The sequence below is a fragment of the Equus quagga genome, chromosome 3 (assembly GCF_021613505.1).
Source record: "Equus quagga isolate Etosha38 chromosome 3, UCLA_HA_Equagga_1.0, whole genome shotgun sequence".
NCBI classification, from domain to species: Eukaryota; Metazoa; Chordata; class Mammalia; order Perissodactyla; family Equidae; genus Equus; species Equus quagga.
Genome location: NC_060269.1, coordinates 113,842,387 through 113,866,275, shown reverse-complemented (window position 1 = coordinate 113,866,275; position 23,889 = coordinate 113,842,387). Strand labels below are relative to the sequence as shown.

Below are 23,889 nucleotides of genomic sequence, written 5' to 3'. Positions count from 1 at the left end.
AGCAAAACCCCCAAGCCTTGATAAGGGTCCTGGGTGGCTTAGGACATCTTGAGATTCTGCTCTGGGTTCCCAGTCCTGCATTAGAAGGTAATTAGAAGGTAATTAGGGCCACTGGTTCCTGCCCTCCCCCAAGCAGTGAGCCTCGGGGAGGGGGGAGGCGGTGGCTGTTTGTGGGAGGCAGAAGCCTGTTCCTTACGGAAAAGGTATGAGTGATGGCACTTGCCAGGGAATGCCTTGTTCTTGACCAAGTGGAAAAAAATAATAGAGAAAATGAAAAGAGGAGAAACTATTACTCCTTTTCCTGTATCTTTAAGTTCTTTAGTGAGGCAAAACATCTGGCTTCATTTGGGTTTACCCCAGGTGACTCAGGTTATTTCAAAGGGTGTTATAAAATTCTTCAGTACAATCCCAGACTGCTAGTCATTTAAATATAATGGCCTATGTAGATTCAGAAGAGTTGCTTGGCAGAGTTAGAACAAAGGAATTGTTATCACAAAGAACTTTGGAAATTATTTGGTGTATCATTTTATTGCAAGGAAGTATTTATAGAAAGACATCTAATGTAGATTTGACTTCTGGGGAAAACATTTACTGGCGATTTTAGAAGTGTGAAAGGTGGCTGGTGGCATGGGCTCTTATCCTACGTGGTTAGTGCATGTTTAAAAGAAAACAAGGCTATGTTTTAGAATAAAAAATTGTGAATTATTCTGCTTGGAAAGACTATGAGTACTTTTAAAGTAATACAATTTTTTAGCTTGTAAAATGTTTTAAATGGGTTTCCATCCTAATTTTCACAATGTAGATTTCTTTTTTAATGGCTGGAGTGGAGTGAATGTACCTTGGAAAGAAGTGGCCTGGTGAAACCTCATGGACTGGTCTTTAGGCTTTTTGTTGTCATTAAACCAAAATTCTTTTTTTTTTTTAAGTTTATTTATTTATTTTTTGAGGAAGATTAGCCCTGAGCTAACATCTGCTGCCAATCCTCCTCTTTTTTTTGCTGAGGAAGACTGGCCCTGAGCTAACATCCATGCCCATCTTCCTCTACTTTATGTGTGGCACGCCTGCCACAGCATGGCTTGCCAAGCAGTGCACTGTCCGCACTCGGGATCCGAACCGGTGAACCCCTGGGCTGCTGAATCGGAACGTGTGAACTCAACTGCTGTCCCACCAGGCCAGCCCCAAACCAAAATTCTTAATCCAAAATATGTCATTAGAATCACCACTTGAAAACGGTTAATTGGGATGTTTAAATGTTTTTCTACTTATTTTAGTATAGTCAGTATATTTACTGCAGAGAAATAGTAGACAAGTTTCTAGCTCAACCAAAATGCATCACTTTCATAAAAAAGCACCCCCCTCTCCTGCTTTTTAAAATAAACTAGCATATGTGGAAGGGTTTATGAATTTTTTAGTAGGTCTGAATGTGTAGCCTAATTTACATTTGAGCATTTTCAAGGAATATTATTTAAAAGGATCACCTTAGTTTCAGAACTGCCTTCTAAAGGGAGGCTGGCTAGGAGAGAGGATGCCCAACGAGCCAACGTGGCGGGTGGCGTGCTATCGGGTGAGGAAAACCCAAAGCAGAGGGCAGTGGGCTCTGCTCTCCATAGGGAAACCTGGCACGCAACTCTGGCCTCAAACTGTGATGCTTAAGATTTACAGCTTCATTCCCTTGGGCCCTTCTGATGTCTTTTAATACCAGGAATTCATAGATTTTTCCACAGGTACTATTGAGGTGTTGGGACTGTAGCAGTGAACATACCAGACAAGAATCCTTGTCCTCTTGGGGCTTATGTTCTAGTGAATTCTTTTTCTTTCAGGAGCCCAGGCCCACACTAGCCCAGGAAGAAAGTCTAGGGTCTCTCATAGAAAGCGGCTTAATTTAGATTTATTTCAGTTCCGTATTATGGTCAATTAAGGAAGGAAGCAGAGAAAGGCAAGGTCTCTCAGAGGGTCAGGTGGCGGGGGTGGGGGGAATGACTGGGTTCACAGGGAAGAGGGGTGAGAGGAGGCAAACCAGGAGAACAGGGAAAGGAGAGAGATGGGGGCGGGGACAGGGCTAGGGGTTCACTCAGGAGGAGCTCTCTAAGAGGTTTGTCACTTGAGTCCTGTCTGCCACCGGTCCTGCCCTGGAAGGGCTGAACACTCATGGTGGTTCCAGCTTTTTCCTGCTCCGGTCCTTGTGGCTTCAGAGCCGCCAGCCTCTTGAGCAGGTGTCCTGATGCAGGCCTTGCCGAAGAGCATTGAATAAGTGTGTGCAGTGCTGGGCAACACAGACAGGTGTCTTCATTTTCAGGACCTCCCGGAGCCTTTAATGTGCCAGAGTGCGTTGTCAGCCTGTAGGTTTGGAACCGTTTTTCTCAGAAGATACCAGAATGCTTTTTCACAGCTGAGAGAGATGCTTTAGGGGTCCAGGCTGAATGCTCTTCAGCGGGTCTCCAAGGATGGGCAGTTCTGCACCTCCTTTGCAGATTCTTTCCTCTTTTTCTTGTTAAAATCTGACCGTCTTTGGTTTGAATAATAACTATATCCCACAGATGGCACTTTGTGTCTGACAGAGCGCCACTTAGCCACTGTCAGTCATACTGCGCATCTCGCTTCAACTCTGCTGTTGCTGTGTGAGGGGACATCAGGTTGACTTCCTGATTTGTTGCATTTTAGCCTTAGGGTGGCCTTGCAGAGGTCCCTAAAGTGGTCAGCTCTCCACTTTCAAATCAGGGAGTTCCCAAAATGAGAATTGACACTGCTGAATTACTCAGGACTGGGAAGTTCCTTTTCTGTCAATTCTTGGGCATGGAGTAGGACTTTTGCTGCCCTGGGTATTGTTAATGTTGATCCTCAGGAAGGAATCCAAGGTAAAGACTGTTTAGGGGGGCTGGCCCCATGGCTGCATGGTTAAGTTTGTGCACTTTGCTTCTGCGGCCTGGGGTTCGCCAGTTCGGATCCTGGGTGTAGACCTACTCACTGCTCATCAAGCCATGCTGTGGCGGTGTCCCACATAGAACTAGAATGACCTACAACTAGGATATACAACTATGTACTGGGGCTTGCGGAGAAAAAAAAAGAGGAAGATTGACAACAGATGTTAGCTCAGGGCCGATCTTCCTCACCAAAAAGCATCCCTTAAAAACAAAAACTGTCTAGGGGCAGAAAGTGGTACTCTCTGGAGTTATGGGCAAGCAGGCATCCCCAGTGACCACAGCTTTGGTGGAAGGCATCTAGGAGAATTCCAAGGTGCTTGGTAGGATGTCAGTTAACAGTTTGGATGGAACTACCAGCTTCAGGTACAAGCATGAGTACTTGAATAATTATGACATCAGTTGCTTTCAATGTACTTGCTCTGGGCTTGACAAAAGACTCTAGTGTTTCTAAGCCAGAGAATTCTTTTTATCCAGTGTAATCATCATTGGTTAGCACCTATTGTTTTGGGTGAGACCTTCAGGCCTACATTTCAATAGACCTTGTTTAAGGTTGCTATCAGTTGACTAGGGAAGGGTAAAAAAAAATAAATAAATAAGGGGCCTATGACTTCTAGGCCATACCCTGGGTTGTTTGAAAACCTATTAGCAGCCATTTTATTTCAAGATGAAGGAACTGAACCTTACATTAACATTAAAAAATATATATATTTTATTATGGGACTATTTCATACATAGATAATGATGTAATGAACTTTCACATATCCATCATCCAGCTTCACGAGTTGGACCAACAACCAGTCTTTCTGCCTTACCTCTGTCTGTTTCATCCTCCCCTTATTTTGAAGCGTATCTCAAGCATGACAATTTCATCTGTAAATGTTTTCAGTATGGAACTCTGAAATACAGATTCCCTTCCCTAAACATAGTGATAATGCCAGTGTCGCAGCCTTTCAAATCAGTAGCATTCCAAGTCGTTGAGTATCCAGTATTCACATTTCCCCTATTGAAAGTAAATATAAAAATATACGCAAATATATAAATATTTGATAGAATCCAAACAAGATCCACCTGTTGCAATTGGTTGATGTTGCCTTTAAGTCATTTCTTATTTATAGCTTCTATTGCCTTATTTTTGTTGAAGAAACTGAGTATTTGCAGTTTTTCAGTCTGAATTCTGCTTTCCTGTGGTGGTGTTTAAACATGTTCTCTGTATTTCCTATAAATTGGCGATTTGGAGGTTTGATCATATTCGGGTTTTTTTTTTTTAACAATACTACTTAATACATGGTGTGTTCTTCTACTATTCTACTTTCCCCCTTTTTTGGTATACCTTTGGATACTTGCAAAGATTTGCATGTTTTTGTTCTGACGGTTGCCTAAATACTGATAGGTTTATATAATACCCTTGGTTTTGCTCTTTCTGGGGGGCTAATTTCTACTGGTTTCCTACTGTGAGTAATATTTAAATTAGCTGGTACCTGTTCTTTCCTCCTTTTTCTCTGCCTAGCTTGGAATTTGAAGCAATATCCTTTTGCTCCCAGTTACTATCTATAAGGCAATCAGTGAACATATTTTTTCAGATGCTCCTCCCTCCCCTAATTTTTTAATAGCTGTACTTTATCAGAATACGCAGCAATCAAATACTCTACTGTCTCCTTTGTTATCACCATTTAGTCTTAGTTCTACAAGTAAACATATGTTTATTGCTTGCCACTAGTCCGTATGTCCTGCCTTTCCTGACATTTTGGTTTTCGGAAGCTCCTCCTCTAGATAGACGCCTCAGGAAGCGCTCATGGGAAGTGTTTCCTGAATTGTATGTTTACAACAGCTTGTCTGTGGCCTTTATGCTTAAAAGTCAGGTTGGCTGTTAGAAAATCCTTGGCCCATCTCTTCTTTGCTCGAGTTTCTTTAATATTTTACTGTATCATCTTTTGCCATAAAGTCTTATCAAAGTCTGCTGATAATCTGATTTTCTTTCCCTCATGTTTAACTTGGCCTGTTTGCCTAGATACCCAAAGGGATTTTTCTACCTTTTTTCTTTTTTTTTTTGAGGAAGATCAGCCCTGAGCTAACATCTGTTGCCAATCCTCGTCATTTTGCTGAGGAAGACTGGCCCTGAGCTAACATCCGTGCCCATTTTCCTCTACTTTATATGTGGGACGCCTACCACAGCATGGCCTGCCAAGCGGTGCCATGTCCACACCTGGGATCCGAACTGGCAGAACCCGGGCCGCTGAGAAGCGGAACGTGCAAACTTAACCATTGTGCCACTGGGCCGGCCCCAACCTTTTTTCTTTTAAGTCCAGTAGTTATCTAGTGTCGGCTGCTCTGGGTTGGTTTTTCCAGGGATGTGATACACCAATTTAATATGTAATTTCAAGTGTCCTTTTTTTTTCCCAGCAAAGTTTTCTTGTCATATAGCTTTTGCTGTTTGTTTATTCTTCTTTGTTGGCTTTAGGAATTCCCATTATGTGTATGTTAGATCTTCTTTGCCCATCTTTTATATCAATCACCTTCTCTTGAATCTTTTTAATGACTTAGTAATTTGTTTGAATTGAGAAGTTTTCCTCCTTTCCATCTTCTAGTTCTTTAAGGTACTATTCATTTTATTTACTCTTATGTTCTTTTTATTTCTCCTTTTTTTTTTTTTTGAGGAAGATTAGCCCTGAGCTAACTGCTGCCAACCTCCTCTTTTTGCTGAGGAAGACTGGCCCTGGGCAAACATCTGTGCCCATCTTCCTCTACTTTGTATGTGAGATGCCTGCCACAGCATGGCTTGCCTAGTGGTACCATGTCCTTACCTGGGATCCGAACCAGTGAACCCTGAGCTGCCGAAGTGGAACCTGCACACTTAACTGCTGTGCCACTGGGCTGGCCCCTCCTTCATTGCTGAAATGATTTTTTTCTTTTACTTCTAGTTCTTTACTTCTATTTTTAAATCTTCATATTCTCTAATCAACTCATTTTTGAGTTTTTAAAATTCTAATTTATGGTTCTCTTTACACCTTGTTTTATTTAATCTTTTTAGCTCCTTTTGAATTATTAGGTTATAGTTTTCATAAGTTTTATGTCTTTCTGGCATGATTTTATTGTCTATCTTAAGAATGTCATTCTGACCTTATTTTTTCTTTTCTTGTCTTTTTTTTGTGAGGAAGATTCACCCCGAGCTAACGTCTGTGCCAGTCTTCCTCCACTTTGTATGTGGGATGCCTCCACAGCATGGCTGATGCATGGAGGAGGGCTGAACCTGGGATCCGAACCCACAAACCCGGGCTTCCCGAAGCAGAGCATGCAGAACTTTTAACCACTTGGCCACGGGGCCCCCCTCCCCTGATTTTTTCTTTAAATAACAATTTGGAATTCAACTGCAGTTCTTTCCTCTTGTTCACTATGAGTTTTCCTGTACTTTTAGTAGGGCCAGTATAGATTTCTAGCTCCACAGTTCTAGAGTACCCACTTACGTTGTTTTCATGAAGTGATAAAAATATGGGCTCTGCTTTTCTATGTCCCAAGATCGGACTTTTTTTTTTTTGTCCCTGTTCCCACCCCCTACCTGTCTGAACCTTCTTTTTCCTTTGCCCATATTTTCTCATCTTAAATTCATCCCCAGCAGTTTCTCCTCAATATGGGGCTTTGTCCCAGTTTGTTAGTTTATGGGGATCAGATCTCCCCCACCCTAGAACATTCTAGCACCTTAGACATACGTGGGTCACAACCCCTTCTGCACTCACTGGTGAAGTCGGAACCTGCAGAATCCTCTGCCAGTTTCTGTGGGTGTCTCAGAATGGCCCTCTGAGCTCTCCAGTGGGTACCTAACAGCACTTTTTGAAGCTGCCGGTCTGTTAGTTCGTCCCCACCTCCTGAGATTTAGGGTTCATGGGATACTTTAACACCTGGTTTAGTGCAGATGTTGCCAGTGGGTTTTGGTTCTGCTCTCTGTCTTTTTTTATGATGGGGCAGCAGTGGAGTTGGGGATATTCAATAATTATGCTGCCACTGCAGCAGCCACCACCATCTTGCCAGAATCTATATATACTTTTCACCAACTGAATCAGGACCAAAGTAGCAAATTCTTGAAACGTTAAATCACTGGTAGCTGCTTTTAAAAATAATTTTCTTCTGTGGCTGGCCCGGTGGTGCAGCAGTTAAGTGCGCACATTCTGCTTCGGTGGCCCGGGGTTCGCCGGTTCAGATGCTGGGTGTAGACCTATGCACCCCTTGGCCAGCCATACTGTGGTAGGCGTCCCACATATAAACTAGAGGAAGATGGGCACAGATATTAGCTCAGGGCCAGTCTTCCTCAGCAAAAAAGAGGAAGATTGGCGGCAGATTTTAGCTCAGGGCTAATCTTCCTCAAAAAATAAAAAAAAGGTTTTCTTCCAAAGTAAGTTGTTAAAAACGTGTTGTAGAGAGAAAAGTTAGTGGTTGTAATTATCTGAAAACTGGAATTGAACACTTACGGCCTACCTGGCATTAACTTTCTAATCATACTGTTTATGACAAAATGTAGTGGTTTAAATCATTTGAGTACAAGGAACCTCATCTCTGAGCTATTGTTTCTGAGGAAAATGTATAAAAAGTGACACACTTTTGCCATTCTTTGTTTGGTGTGATAGTCCTTGAGTTCCAAAGGAGATAATACTATTTTAAGGTTTAAAAGCATTTAAACCACATTTACACTTTTAGTACCATCTAATAAAGATAAAATCATTACTTAATTGGGTACATTTTTCTCTTTCAGCTTTTTTTTCCCCCAGTGAAAAATTTACATATCTCTAATTATAGTCATTTGGAAAAAATGCTGCCAGGGCTTGACATAATATTAATTTAGATTTCCAAAAATACGAAATTTCCTTCCTCCAACTTGTTTCCTCCAATTGGTTTCCTCCATTGATTTTAAATCACATACTAAAAGGTTACAATTTTAGAATTGGCCTTTTTTTTCTCCATTTTTAGGAATGGCCATTATCCTACAGCCATATAAGGAAGGGACGTATTGGAAATGTTTTTTTTCCCCAATTCTAGAAAATAGAGCAAGATCGTTTTCATTTTGTTTTCTGCAAAGAGATTGAGGAGAAATCATTTCAAATATGGGGCTGGTCATTAAGAATTCTTTGCAAAAAAGAAGCAGGCTTCATGTATTGTTCTGAGTGTCACCCAAGAAAAATTAAGAGAAAAGTGAACACTTATTAAGCAAATTGACCAGCGTGTGTTCTGATGAATGTTGCAACAAATTTGAATAAACTAATTTTGTCCATTAGTGTGCTTTTAGACCAATGTGATTGTTTCTGTCTAATTATTTTTTATTTTGTTTATTCAAATGTAGAATGGCTGCAGAATTAGCTATTGCAACAATTAGCTGATTAGCAATTTAGAAAATTGATGAGTGGTATCTGACTACTCACCAAGAAGCGTCTGATACTTGGTAGGGCTGAGTGGAAGGACACAGGCAGCCAGAGGGAAGCCTGTGCTCTGTTCCTCAGCCGCTGCAGATGGGAGCTCAGAGGCTCTCGCTGGATTAGCATGGGCTGTGGACGTGGGCTCTGGGCCCTCAGATGTACTGCACCAGATTGAGGTCTGATGTGCTGCAGAAGTTGTATTTGCCACCCAATGTCACTATTCTGGAGTCCTGTAGCTGTGACTGGTGAATTCTGCAACATTTCCCACTTCTAAAGCTTGGGGATTCGAGAAATCTGTGCCCGAGTGGCTGCCAACTCTCGTCAGGGGGACCCAGTGCGAGGCCGATTTCTAGGTGTAAAAGCCAGGCAGATTTGCTCACTCAAGAAAATCTGTTTCTGCAGGTTTGCTTTGAGTTCCAAGATACAGTTACTGGTGAAAATTTTTTGCTGCACTAACGCTACGGGTTTCTTCTGGTAGCTGACTGTCTTGCAGGGGAGGGGAGTAGCTGGTTCTCCAAGTGTGGTCTTGGACCAGCAGCAGCAGCGGCAACATCACCTGGGACTTGTCAGATATGCAAACTCTCCTGCCCCGCCCCAGACCTACTCAAAGTGGAAACTCTGGACCAGGGCCCAGCACTCAGTTTTAACAAACTCTCCAGGTGATGCTGGTACAGGCTAATGTTTGAGAACCTAGCTTGTAAAAATGACTAGCCTTTGTCACAGCGTTGGGCTGTGATAGTTAAAAAATTAAAGCTCATGTGGCTTCTTAAATGTCAGACCAGGGTGCATTTCTCAGTTCTTCTTCTCTTGCACTAAATAGGTAGATGTGAGTTTCCGTGGGTCCAGACAGGAAAACAGACAATTGCAGTACCGTGGGACGGTGTCTCGGGAGGGCAGCAGGGGGTCTTCAGAAATGTGCTTGTGCTGGGGGGATAGGGGGCGGGAAGACCCCTTTGGATGAATATGATCGAGTCCCTCAGATTAAAACCTCTCGGAGACTTCCAGTGCTCTTAGAATGAGTCTGTCTCAAGGCCTCCAGTGTCTCCTTTTGATCTCCATTCTGCACACAGTACCTGCCTCACCCTGTGCTCTCAGTGTTTTCTTCACTCCTCAAAGATGTCCTGCTCCTTTGAGCTGCGGCCTCCGCAGGAGCCGCCCCTCTGCCCACGGCCCGGGGTACCACATTCTCCCTGGTCTCCTCCTACACTTCAGAATCCCAGCTCACATGTTTCCTTTGCAGTCCTTTTTGACCCCCCAGGGTAGGTCAGGTCAGCTCTCCTTGTACCGTGCACTTCTTCACACTCATCACATTGTAATTAAATTATTGTATAATTATTGGTTTATTGCTCACAGGTGGAGCTAAATAGAAATTCTATGAGGAGGAGAGAACGTGCCTTGTTCACTGGGGCCCAGCACGCAGCAGGCATTCAGTAAATATTTTTAGATGAGTGAATGAGTAGTGGGGGAGTGGTCCCCTCTTTATCCCTCGGATGTGTGAGCTAGTTAATATATGCATTTTTGGTAGAGGGGTCACCGAATGTGTTTTATGAAGCCCACGGGAGCAGTTGCCACCACCATCTAATCCTACTGCTGGGGAGACAAGCCACTTGCACAGTGGTGGTGAAATCTCTGAATTTGGTTCTGTTTTGGAGTGTGGCCTGTGGGACACCCCAGGGAAGATGTTCTTGAATATTCCTCTTCCAGGGATATGGGAAAGCAGTGAACTCCTCTGATCTTGGAGATGTTCATAATCCATGGACCAGAAGCCAGCACCTGAGTGGTAAAGGTGTCACCTGGGAAGTTTTCAGGGAAGTGACTGTTGTCCCCCCTCCCCTCAGGGCTTCCTTCCGAGAAGAGCTGCCTGCTTTGCTCACAGAAGCTGAGGTTGGGGCACCATGTTTCTTCCCACCCACTTCCAAATCCGCTTAATAGGAGAACAGAGATGCACTCCTTTGCCTTATTTTAGCCAATTTGTCTTGGCCTGGATAAAGCTAGGGGTTTCCATTCGTATTCTAGAAGGTGAAAGGGTGCGAGTTGCCTCTCAGAGGCGACAGCTTCAAAGTGGGGACATTTCTCTCAAATAATAAACTAAGTAAGCCTTGCTGATATTTAATAGAAGGATTGGCAATAGCACACCTGTATGTAATTTATAAAAATACGTATAGTGAGAGCGAGGGCTGAAATTTTTTTAAAGATAGACGTTTTAAGACCTAGAGGGCAAAGTTGCTGACATGCTTAGGGGAATCTTGCTTTTGATAGAGGAACTGGTAATCTGTTGACTGTTTGCAAATTGACTGATTGTTGTGTTTGTCTTTTTACATTTCCGGCTCAACATACTCTCCTATATCTAGTGTAAACATCTGTTGGATTAAGTGAATGTAGTAAACATGGTAAATTTTGGAACAAAAGTCATAAACACAGTTTCTCATTTGCTGTCAGGATAGCTTTAATCTGCTGAGCTGGCCAGGAGCGTGGATAGTGTGAATGGCTATAGTTTTGTGTTTTCTCGCCTGTGTCTTTTATTTTTATCAGATGCCATTTTTCCTCATAACTTCAGTTCATTCCACATACCGCCCCTGCCCCCCCCCCGCGACCCCCCCTCCCCCCACCCCCAGGCCACCTTCCTGCCCATTCTGACCCCAGTGTGGCTTTAATACTTTCTCTGGTACTCTCTTATCCTCCTTTGTTTCTGTCAAGCATAGTAATTACAGCCAGAGTAGTAATAACAGGACCGTTGATGGAGTGCAAGATATATATAGGATTTAGAGATGATGTAAGAATCCTGATACGTTTCACCTCCATTTTATAGCTGTCACAGCTGAGGCTTGGAGAGGCCAGGTAACTTCCCCAAAGTCTCAGATAGCTTGCATTGGAATCTATGGTTGTCTGGCTCCAAAACCCACACCGTTTTTCATTATATTCCTGCTGCTTCGCTTGCTCACCGCAGCTCAGAGAAGCACCATCCTCTCCAGTCTCTGAGCTTGCTTCTGGACTTTAAAATATTGCTGAATAAAGTTACAAAAGTTGCAAGATTAGTACAAAGAACTCCAGGATGCCCTTCACCTAGACTTACCGATTGTTAACATTTCGCCACATTTGCTTTGTCTGTGTATATACATGTTATTTTTTCTGAACCATTTGAGAGTAAGTTGCTCACATGCCCCCCTGAAGACCCATCTGAGACTGAGGCTTGTGTTTTATGAGGACTTGGAGGCCACCCAGAATGAGTTTCTTCTGCCCTCCACCCAAGTGTGGTCTTTGTGCCCCCTTTCCTCCAGGGTGGAGCCTTGCTCCAAGGAGAGACACTTGTCTTCTTACCTGCCCTCAGCCTTAGTCCAAACCCTTTAAATTCAGCTCAGACCCCAAAACATATCCTCTGCCTTCTTGGAAATTCGCTCTCTCTAGCACCTAAAAAACAGAACCTCTTCTAAGACAAGGTAACCAAGGCAAAAAAAAAGGAATAAAGGGCGGCGGCGGCGGGGGGGGGGGGTTCCCTCTGTGTTTCTACCTATTCTGTGAACAGAGGGGAGATGGGCTTCACCCCAGCTTGTTATCCAGAGCTGCAGCTAAACTGTTTTGCCCCAGCTAATTCAGGTCTGTCTGCAAGACACTTATCAATGCTGCTAACCTTTTCTCTCGCAACTGCCTCAGATAAAATTCCTTTTTTTTAAAAATTAATACTTTTGTTTTTACTTCCTTTGGTGTAAACCAGCCCTGTGGCTATAAAACGACATTTTTGAAAGTGGAAACAGGGAAAAACATTCTGTTCTGCTCTGTGTATGGGATGGAGGGGAAGGTGCGATTTCCCTTATCTAACAGGTCCACTAAAAGCAGGATTTAGAGTATATCCACTAATAAAATGTATTGATTTACCCATTATGGTGAAAATTAGCTTGAGTATCTAGTTAAGCCAAGTATAATTCCCAGCTTTTTTTTTTAAAGATTGGCACCTGAGCTAACATCTGTTGCTAATCTTCTTTTTTTTTCTTCTTCTTCTCCACAAAGCCCCCCGGTACGTAGTTGTATATTCTAGTTGTAGGTCGTTCTGGCTCTGCTATGTAGGACACCACCTCAACATGGCTTGATGAGCAGTACCATGGCCGCGCCCAGGATCCGAACCAGGGAAACCCTGGGCCACCGAATTGGAGCAGGTGAACTTAATCAATCGGCCATGGGGCTGGCCCCAATTCCTAGCATTTTTCAGAGCTAGGAAATCAGAGAGGCCTTCCAGAAATGTAGATCACATTTGAAGGCAGGTTTTAAAAAATGCCCCAGGAGAACAACCCAAATGTCAGGATGAATGGATAAACAAAAATGTGTATATACATACAATGGAATATTATTCAGGCTTAAAAAGGAATTCTGACGCATGCTACAATGCAGATGAACCTTGGAGACATTACGCTGAGTTACATAAGCAAGATAGAAAGGGGCAAATATGGTATGGCTCCACTTATATGAGGTCTCTGGAGTAGTCAATTCATAGAGACGGAAAATAGACAAGTGGTTTCCAGGGGCTAGGAGGTGCAGATAGAATAGGAAGTTTTACTGTTTAATGGGTACAGAATTTCTCTTTGGGATGATGAAAAAGTTCTGGAGATGGCTGCCCAACATTGTGAATGTACTTAATGCCACTCAATCGTATAATTAAAAATGGTTTAGGGGCCAGCCCAGCGGTGCAGCGGTTAAGTGCGCACGTTCCACTTCTCAGCAGCCCAGGGTTGGCCGGTTCGGATCCCGGGTGCGGACATGGCACCACTTGGCACACCATGCTGTGGCAGGCATCCCACATATAAAGTAGAGGAAGATGGGCACGGATGTTAGCTCAGGGCCAGTCTTCCTCAGCAAAAAGAGGAGGATTGACAGCAGTTAGCTCAGGGCTAATCTTCCTGGAGAAAAAAAAAAAAAGTTTAAATGATAGATTTTATGTTATGTGTATTTTACCACGATAAGAAAACTTTTTTAATGTCCCGGTTGTCATGTATTTCTGTTTGTGTGTGTAAATGTTGACCAGACAGTCCTTTACTTGTACTTCATTTGATGTCGTTAGAATTAGATGCTATAGAATTAGAACTAGAGCCTATGACGAAACAAATTTTTATTTCTTAAAGTTCGCATTTGCCGCCAGCACAACCTCATTTCCCCTCCTGAGCCTGAGTCGGCATTTTGAGGGATTCTCAGTTTCCTGGTGGGAGGAAATGGTATGGTGACTAGTTAGCATTGGAGTGATCTGCACCCACACTTGTCTACTCTCTACCACATGTGTCCAGGACAATGTTCATGCCACACATGTCCTGCAAGATCTTGCAAGGATCCAACTGTAGCCCTCTGTCTCTGGAGCCTGCAGCCAGGAGGGTCCTCTTGGTGAGCTGTGCACACAGGGCTCTTCCTTGGTGCTTGATAGTTCTCGGGGTAAAGCCGCCCCCTGACTGGCGTGGCTGACCTTCGCCACGCTCTTTTGCCCTGTTCCTTTTGAGTTTGTTCTTCAGTCATTCTTTATGTTAAGGAAGTTGATGTTAAAAGAAGTTGAGCTCCCCCCACCCCCACCCCCAAACTTCGCAGATGGTGAGGGTCTTATTCTGGGGATTATTGGATTCGAACCCTTACTGCTTCTTATCTGGTTCAGATTTCAGTAAATGTTTTCCAGAACTCAAAACATGGAAATCTACATATTTACAACAGGAACTGAACTGGGCTGTTGGGAAAAACCCACTGGAAATGAGAAAGTTCCTCTTTTCTGCTGTAAGGATGGATCCTAATCTATTGTGCTTGTCAGATCCAGACCTTATCTGACTCCCCAAAGACCTACTTTGTAATGGCAGAGAAAGGTTTCCTCTCCACACATATCTTTGTCTGAGATCAAAAGGGGAAGTCCTGCTTCCTCAAACATTGGGTTGTATTTTTCTTAGGATGAGTGTGTAGGAAATATATTGAGTCGCCCTATGAAAGCCTTTGCTGCTAGTGATGTATACATATCTACAGGGAATTTTGCAAAATAGTAAGCTGAGAAGGGCCCTTCTTTCAGTGTTGAATGATGTCTGCATCTCCACACTTACTGTTCACTTTATAAGATGTAAGAGCCAGGGATCAAATTCCATGTTTAGGCCCTTATTCTAATTCTGTGTTCAAACACTGGTTTAGAAACAAAGTAGGTGATCAGTTATTTATATCATAAGAGAACCACTGCTATTCATTCTTGCCACAAATAGTACCTTTTATGTCCAACCCCTGGATCTTTATAAGGGGATTTCTTTATCTTGACCCTTTTATGGCCTAAGTATTTGATTACCGATCCTAGAATCGTAGAGCTTTTGATGGCCTCTTTATAGTTTTTCAGGAGAGGAAGCTGAGGCCTAGAGAACCTGAGTGAGTTGCCCAAGATTTAGAATCAAGAACTGCTACATGTCCCCACTCTTGCGTTTTGTCTTCACATTCTCACTACCTGCTTAAGAGCAAAAATATGCAGTTAGAGATTTTATCTAAAACATACAAATATTAAATATCTTAGCAGACACCAAGCTCTAGTTTTGCTCATCTCCTCCAACCTGAGAAAAGCTTTGACAGATGTCATATCTTTAAATGACATTTATTGGAAGCTTGACTCTTTGCTGCTGGGCCTCTTAGTAAGTTTCCTTAGACGCATGCAGAACATTTCACATCTCCTTGATCTTGGGTGTGCTTTCCTAAAAGCCAAAGCAGCCCGAGGGCATCTTCTCTTGCCACCAGATGGCATGCTTGTGAATTGGGAACTGATGGAAGGAAGGAGTGTGGAGGGTTCAACTACAGTGAGGCTCCCAGTTGGGCACAGTGGAGGGATTTGAGTGGGGAAATGCTTTATAGTAGAGAACAAGGTCTGTGTGATTTGCCCAGGGATCACAATAACAGCAGAAAAGCAGAAAATGCAAATGCTACAGGAAAGGTGTCATCAACACAGGAGATTTATTAGCGCTGGGTTTGTCCATGTGGTTAAGGCAGAAGATAAGGCGGGGTTGACTTGGCCCCCAGGAGGAAACCACTCTCAGTAGCAGAGGCAGGAAGGGCCTAAACTGCAGGTGAATCCACCCAGGCTGAAGGCCCACAGGAAGGTGGGCGGGTAGAAGATGGCATGGCCTGAGAAGGGCACCACCCCCGTTTGTGGTGGGACATCCCTTTCTAGCACCAGGGAGCCTGGCTAGACACTCTTCCTCAGGATGCCCATGGGAATGTGGGACCCACATGAGGTACCACTGGCTGCTTTGTGTCTCATGTATTTTCCTGAAAAGAGTAGGTGTAAAGAAAGAGGGTCTTAAATAAGGTGTTTTTCCCCTGCCTTTAGTACCTTCGAACCCCAAATGGGCTCGTGTACTTTCTGGCCATGTTCATCAGCCCCTGAGGTCAGGCAGCAGCAGCCCACGAGCCTCTGGCAGGTCTGCTTAGCAGCCTTCTCTGCTAGTCACTCCTCTGTGTTCCTGCCTCCCATTCCTTCCCTCTTCGTTGTTCTCCCTGGCTGCCTGCCTCTCTGGATGCGCACCCATCCAACTCCTCCTTTGAGCCCTCTGGGAGCACCCACGTCTTCCATTCCATCCTTAGCCACTGTGTCCTGTGTTCACTGACTCTGAGTCCTCCCTCGTCCTCTTTCATCTCTCCTCTCCCCAAGCTGTCCTGAGATTGCTGTTCCCCAGCAGAACGAGCACGCAAGGCTCTTCTCCCATATCCATGACTGCAACACTGTTGGAGATTCTGGTGTGACTGGCATGGGATGGGGCTGAGATGTTGGTGATTCTAGTGTGCAGCCAGGGTTAGGAATGAGTGATGTTAGTTACGTGACTGTCCCTCCTCACTGCTGTCAGTGACCACTCCTGTATACTGAAGACTTTGGGACTGGTTCTCGGTCAGTTGTCAATTTCTGCTCCCCCACCTGCTGCTATGTTCTCAGAGATCCTAACATCCAACTAGAAGGCCCTCTGCACCATCTAGTCTGGAATTTCCTGGCTCTCCTTTACCAATCGAGTCATTGCCATCTCTACCCTACTGGAGCCACCTTGGGTCTTGTCATTTCCTTCTCTGCCTTCTATTCTTTGTACTCTCCACTCCCTCCCTGGATGATTTCATGGACACCCCTAGTTACCGTCCGCTAACCACCCTCTGTGTTCTGGTAAGTATGTCTGTGGGCCTGACCTTCCCCACACTCGCCAGTATCCAGGACCTTCCAGCTGCCACCTGCTAGTCCAAATGCCTGTAAATCTGTTTTTCCTCTTCCAATCTCTTGACATCCCATCTCCACATGACCTAAGCCAAAAACAGAGATATCTTCTCTCCTTCCTCTCGCTTCTTCACTGCCCATCCCAAGGCCTCTTACTCACCGAGTAAACACCCGTCTATCCTCTCTGGCCCCACCACCTCTGGCTTATGCTCTCATTAGCCATTGTCTGGATCTAGCTGTCTCACAGCTGTCCTTGTCTCTAGTCTTATTCTGTCTGTACTAACATTCGCTGCTCCCAGAGGCATCCCCCCAAAACACACATGAATAGCTCCCCATCAGGGTAGGCTTACCCCCTTACCATGACAAAGGAGACCCTACGGTGGTCCTGTCCTCAGTCCCTCTGGCCTCACCTCAATGCTGCAGTGATTCTGAATGATATTTTGACTCCTACACATGCGCCCTGCTAGTTCTGTGATATTTGCTCTTGGGGTACCCCCATCCAGTAGACCTTTCTCCTCTTTTACCCCACAGCTTGGCCAGGTCATGCATAGTGTCCAACTGGAGCTCTAGGAGTCTTTTTCTGATCTCTCTTCTTGCCCACTCCCATTCTCTCCCTTTTTGCCTGAGCTTGCTTCATTGGACAGTAATTAACCTGTGTGAATCTATCTTCCCCACGGCGCTTTGAGCCCCCGCTCTGTATTCCTGGTCCCCAGCCCCACCCAGGCCAAATGGTAGGAGCTCAATTACCACTTCTTCAATGAAGACAGGTTTCAGAAGTGCTTGCTTTGTTCCTGATCCATCCCTCTTTGCCACTGACGACTAACGCTCCATCTTCTATTTCCTGTCCTTCGATGATTCCCTTCTGTCTGTCAGTTCATAATCTTTAGACCAACATTGAAATATACTTAAGGAGCTGCTTTTAAAAAACTGTGCTACAGGGAAGTCTTTGTTATTTTTGTGATTTTTAAGCCGACTTTCAAATGGCTGATCATTTTATAATGGTATGTGGCTATTGCTTGAAACTATCAATTGTGTCAAATATTGAAACAGATTTTGTATACTCTCTAAGTATCCTGTACCAAATGTAGTACCAAGACCTGGCATACAGATGGAAAATTTCTTTCATTTTTAAAAGCTAAATATAAATTTGCGTGATACCAAGGAGTTCTTTTTTCAGGCCCTGGACATAGGCGTATTGCAGTGAAAGACTTAAAAAAGATGGGAGATGTTGTCAATTACTTGTTATTTACCTCATGTCTAAACCTGAGTAGGTTTTAACAATGAGTTCTATCCAGAGCGGTATTTTAATCTCTATATTACAAGGTTAAAGATATGTCTGAACTTTCTCTTACCCAGAAAATCCTTTGGAAATATTAGAATTGTGAATCTGAGTTCATGTGATCCATTTAGGACTGTTCTTAAAATTGTCTATGGAGGTGCTTTTAAAGGCTGGAGGGATTGGGTGGCGTGTATGGGAGGATGTAGTTGTAAGGTAGTTCAGTTTCTTTGAAAGCTCATGCTTTTTCCCCTGAAAAATGCATTTGATTTTACTTCCTATTTTACCATATGTAATATAATATAAAAGGATGTTTAAAATTATTTGTCACTGAGCGAAATCGACCTTCAAGAAGACTTGTTAACACACACCCTAAATCAGAGAAGGACTGTTTTGTAAGGATGATGTCCCAGACGATTTCCCTTTGAGTCCTGGGATGTGTTCGTCACCTTTCAGTGTTGTTATTTCATTTGTATTGGATTTGTCTCCTACACAAGGCTGAGCGCCCCGTCAGCATCTAGTTCACAACCAGAGGAATAATTATGCTATAGATGCGTGTTGAAACAAAAGACTTTTCAATGGTTATGGTGGCGTGGCTGCATCACAGCTTAATGCGGGCTGTTCTGGGATCCTCCATGGCATGGCTTCCTTCATTTTGGGTGGGTGATCCAGAGTGGATTTACAGCCTTCCTGCCACTGGGCAAGAGCATTTTTTAGGATTTGTGTGGTTTTCACTGAGCTCATCTTCCCCCTCCCCCCGGCTTTATGCTATTTCCAGTATCATCTGCTTGTTTTTAAAGCCTCCTGGGTGTTGTGGGCAATTACTAGGATCCTTCCATCTTGGTTTTTATCCAGTTTATTCCTATGGGAATATAAAAGTATGTCAGAAAGAGTAGGATGTACAAAGCATTAGCTTTTGTATTACGAGTTGTGGTTAAACAGTACGTGAACCAATGAGTAGTTGAACTACAGTGGAGCTTTGCCTTCGTCGTGGCGCTTCCTGCTCTATTTCCCCAAAACTAGAAAAGGCCTTTCTACGTGGGTTTTCTTCCCTGCCATTATTTTGCTTGGTTCCTTATATTGGTGTCCAAAAGGAGAAAAGGTTTTGAAGTGACTTCCTTACTTTTTAACCCCAGCTATAAATCCAGTCTTTGCAGCTCTGACATGTGTGAAGGGTGTAAAGCTTAGGAGGATCGTGGAGACTCTAGACTGCAGTAACCATTGACATGGTCCAACCGCTAGTGAAGGTGACTGGGGAGCAGTTACACAGGTCATTGAGAACCTTCTACAGGAGAAGCCCAGTCTGGACTCTTTAATTACTCTTTTCATTGATAGATCACAAAAAATACAAGTATACCTTTAATATTTTATTTTCACTTAAGAAAAGAAAGATGGACAGCTGCGCTCTTTTTGATGTAGGAGCAAAACCTTTTCTTTGAGTTTTGGTTGATTGGAGTTTGGGTTGACTGATGGGAGTTCTCAGGGGAGTTTTGAGCTGCCGTCCTCACCATGCACCACACCCGAAGTGCAAGGTCTGCCATTTCTAATTTCGGTTTCCATAAATGTAGTGGTTGGGAAACAGTCGAATGCAGAATCCCCCTGTGATTGTGAATTGGGGGCCCTCCCCTCATCTTCTAATGTTTCACCCGCATTCATGCAGCAGTAGTCTTTTTTTAGGGGAGCCACCCTTATGAAGTGTTTCTTCATTATCAGAGAATCAACACTTCTCCCCCAACACACACACGCTCATCTCATCAATTTTCATAACGTGTACTTCACTAATATGTATACAGTATCAAGTCCAATTTTCCATAAACAGGTTTGAGAATAAAACCAAATGACTCAGATGGTGTGAGTAGAAAAGCAAAGATGGACGAGAGAAGGACCTAATAGCCTTGGTGTTCAAAGTCTCTGGGCGCAGTGTGGTTTAAAACTTCGAGGTTATTCAGCCTGACGGGTTGAAAGAGCTTCTCCTAGGAATGCCTACTTTGTGGAAGGTAGTAGAGAGATGGGAACGAAGATGCCGTTCACGTCCTCGAGTACAACTGTGGGGAACAAATAAAAATAATGACAACGATTAATTTTTTAAAATTATGTGATTTAAAACAAAGATGAGGGGCTCACAGAGGCTAAGACTGGAGGTCAAAGGGGTCAGATAAGCAAGAGCCAAAGTAGCTGAGAAAGTTTGAAGCTTCACCTGGGCCTTGAAGAATGTTTTTTGTTGTGGTAAAATATATGTAATATGAAATATATCATTTTAAGTGTCCAATTCAGTGCTGTTAGGTATATTCACAATGTTTTGCAACTAACACCACTATCAACTTCCAGAACTTGTAAAAATCATCCCAAACAGAAACTCTGTACCCATTAAACAGTAACTCTCCTTACTGCCCTCCCCCTAGCCTTTGGTAAGATCTATTCTATGTTCTGTCTCTGTGAAGTTGCCTGTTGTAGGTACCTCATATGAGTGGAATCATAGAATATTTGTCCTTTTGTGTTTGGCTCATTTCACTTAACATAATATTTTCAAAGTTCACTCATGTTGTAGCATGTGTCAGAATTTCATTCCTTTTTATGGCTGAATAATATTCTGTTGTGTGTATATACCATGTTTTGTTAATCCGTTCCTCTTTCAATGGGCACTTGAGTTGTTTCCACCTGTTGGCTATTGTGAATAATGCTGCTATGAACATGGAAATACAAGTATCTGTTTGCGTTCCTGCTTTCAATTCTTCTGGGTATGGTTGAATTTTATACTATTGAAAGGTTATAGAGAGGGTATGTTGGCATTTATCTTGATCTATTGTTAGAATCTTGCATTGTTAACTGTTCATAAGTGCCCCTTTCCTCCCTTATTTATGCTATCAGAGAGCAAGGACTGTCTTCGAGTTTCAGCACTTAGCAAGACACCTGGGATAAATATTTGCTGAATAGTTCCTGGAGTTCCTAGCCCAGAGCCATTATCACTATAGTAGTTGGTCCCCAGAATGGTGAGTTTTGCCAACTATCATGTTTTGTTTTTTTTTTGGCTCATTAATTAACATGCGTTCAGGGAACAGAAAACAACTCTTAGTATTAGCCTTAGCCAAAAATGATTAGGGAAGTACATTTTCTAATGCAAGCAGTCCTGATATAGATAAAACCCAATTCAGTGAACATTTGTTGAGAATTTGCTGTGTACCAGACACATTTCAAAATGTCTAATTTCAAAGCTGGAATACCTTATTGGTATTGAATTTTAAATATAATAAACGTATGTGTGTCTATATATTTTAGCATGAATCTCTAGTCTTTTTTATTGTGAAAACATTATAACAACGTTCAAAATAGTTTGGAAAAAAAAGAGAATAAATAATACAGTCCCACTCTAATATAAGCTCTATTTTCATTTTATAGTGTAAATTTGAGGGTTGAACCTATAAATAATTTATTTTGAAAGTAAAACCCTCAATGCTTCTCGTGGTAATTATTTTCTTTTAAATTTATATTTTAAAACTCTAGTAGGAGTAAAGCGTAAACTAATGATCTCAAATTTGGAGGGCCCATTTTTGGAGGTATCCGTAATAGTTTTAATGGATGAATTAGGCCACTCCTTTTTCTTAGCGGAGCTGCAGAGTTGTCCTGTCTTTTGGGGATAGGTGAGTGGACTGTTACAGGGGCTGGGTGTTTAGCAGCCGGTTTTTCCTTTCATCTTTTATATGCTCAGGGGTTCAAGGTTGTGTTTTATGACTATACTAAGGGAAAAAGTACATGTGTGACCCTTACTCCGAGGGCTTGGAGACCTTGGAGTTGGCAGAGGAGGGAAGATCTAGACGGAGATCACTAGTGAGCATCAGTCCAGGCCAAAGGGGAGATGGCACTGGACATGTTGGGAGGATTTAGTCAGGGCAGGTGATCAGTTAGGGAACAGCATCCTTGAGGGCGAGGCTTTTCACATGACAAGGAGGTGAATGGGTGGAGTTGGTGTCTCCTGGGGACACAGGCAGAAAGGTAGGCATAGCGAGGAATGAAGAATGTTTGCAGGATCCTTAGCCAGCCAGCCTAAGGGTCTGTCTTATTAGAGAGGCAGGCTGGGTCCAGAGGAAACAGCTAGAAATTAATCTCATGAAAGAGCTTTGTAAGCTGTACATGATGTCAGCGTTTGCTGCTGCTGCCTCTGTCGGGGTTTTTGAAGCTGGGAGTGGAGTTGTTGAAAAGGTGGTGTTCTAGGCTGATGGAACCAAGTTGTGAGGTGTGCTGAGTGGCGGGTGGGGAGAGTGAGCGGAGGCTGGAGGTGTGGGTATGTTTTAGGAGAGGATGTTGTCGCTCTGTGAGAGGTGGGGCAGCAGGAGTGGAAAGGCATACAAGGATGTGCGGCAGAGGCTCTGAAGGAAAGATTGCTGGGATGTGCTGCCAACGAGGGAGAAGTCAGGCAGGAACCCGTTTGGGAAATGATGGAACCATTCCCATCCATAGGACGTGAGTAAGTCAGGACTGATTAGAGGGGTGATAAGAGGTTCTGTTTTTAGAATAACTGTGTCTAATATTTATTTTGTGTTTTCTGTGTGCCCAAGAACAATTCTCTCTTCTTTTTGAGGAAGATTAGCCCTGAGGTAACTGCTGCCAATCCTTCTCTTTTTGCTGAGGAAGCCTGGCCCTGAGCTAACGTCTGTGCCCATCTTCCTCTACTTTCTATGTGGGATGCCTGTCACAGCATGGCTTGCCAAGTGGTGCCATGGCCGCACCCGGGATCTGAACCAGCGAACCCCGGGCCGCTGAAGCAGAACGTTTGCACTTCACCATTGAGCCACCGGGCCGGTCCCTCACGCACAGTTCTGAATGCTTTTACATAACAGCCTTTGAAATTGGTGCTGTTACTGTCCCTACTTTACAGATGACGAAACTGAGGCAGAGTTGATTAGTAACTTGTCTAAGGATTACATGCTCAGTTAGTGGCAGAACCTGGATGCAAATCTAGGCAGGCTTAACACAAGAGCCAAGCTCTTACCCAGGATGCTTTCCTCCTTTACAGTAAGAGCTAGCTTTTATTAAAAACTGCCCAGTTCTGTGTTAAGCTCCTTGCGTGTATTGACCACATTTGAATCCCATAAGAACTCTATGAGATGAGGGCATTTTTATCATCATTTCTCACATGTGGAAACTTGGACACAGAGAAGTTGAATGACTTGCCTTAGGTTACACAGCTAGGCCTTGCCGACACTGGCATGGTAGGTCTCTGGAAGTCAGCAATATTTATTCAGCTGGATTGTAGTATCTACGTATGCCTTTAAGATCCACTCATGAGAAAACGGAATTGATTGAAATATATTGCAATATAAATTCTTTAAGCATTTTTGGATTGAATTTGCTATCAATGTCACTCATAGTCACTTGGAACTACTGTTTTTAAAAGGGATAAATAATTGAAATAATAGTGCCTCCATTTATTGCGGTGCCCATATTCATTATTTAATGCTCTACGGCTTTGAAAATAATCCCAGCCCCTTCGTTTCCGTACCCTCTCTGCCCCATTTAGGTGCTGAGCCTAGTGGCCACAGATAATGCTGCTCAAGAGCACCTCTCGTGTTGTTGCTGCTTGATAACATTTGATGATTATAATTGACCTTGTCGTCATCTTCTGCCAATCAAGGCTGCCGGGCGTCTTCTGATCTGAGGGTGTACTTTGCGTGACATCGTGGAGCTATGATCCATGCCCTGGTTGAAAGGCACCCGCATGAAATATTTGTCTGGAATAACAAGCTGCAAATTGCGATGGATCATCATTACATACTTGCAGGGGACCATTTCAACTCTTCTTTAGAGCACCTTTGATCTGTCCCTCTCCACAGACTCTCTTTCTTCTGTCTTCAAATGTCAGCAGGTCTCCTCTTTTCTTTAACTTTCACCTTGTTTGACTACAGATCTGTTTTTCTGCCTTCTCCTGCCATAGCTCTCCAATGAGAGGTCTACACGAGCATCCTTTAACCTTGGAACAAACAGAAATTTCCACTCAACTGAAATTGTACTCTTGGATTTCCTGTGGTCTCTGTCTAACCAAATTTGGGGACTTTTGCTCATTCCCTAGAGCTTGCTCAGTCTCTGCCCTAAGACCTACCCACCTTCTTTTGAAAC

The 23,889-nt window shown here is 43.4% G+C and overlaps 1 protein-coding gene across 4 annotated transcripts in view; it reads left to right on the top strand.

Annotated features, from left to right (window-relative positions):
- The window catches only part of KIT (KIT proto-oncogene, receptor tyrosine kinase), an 81,591-nt gene that overhangs the window by 9,882 nt on the left and 47,820 nt on the right, over positions 1-23,889 (top strand). The window lies entirely within an intron of this gene.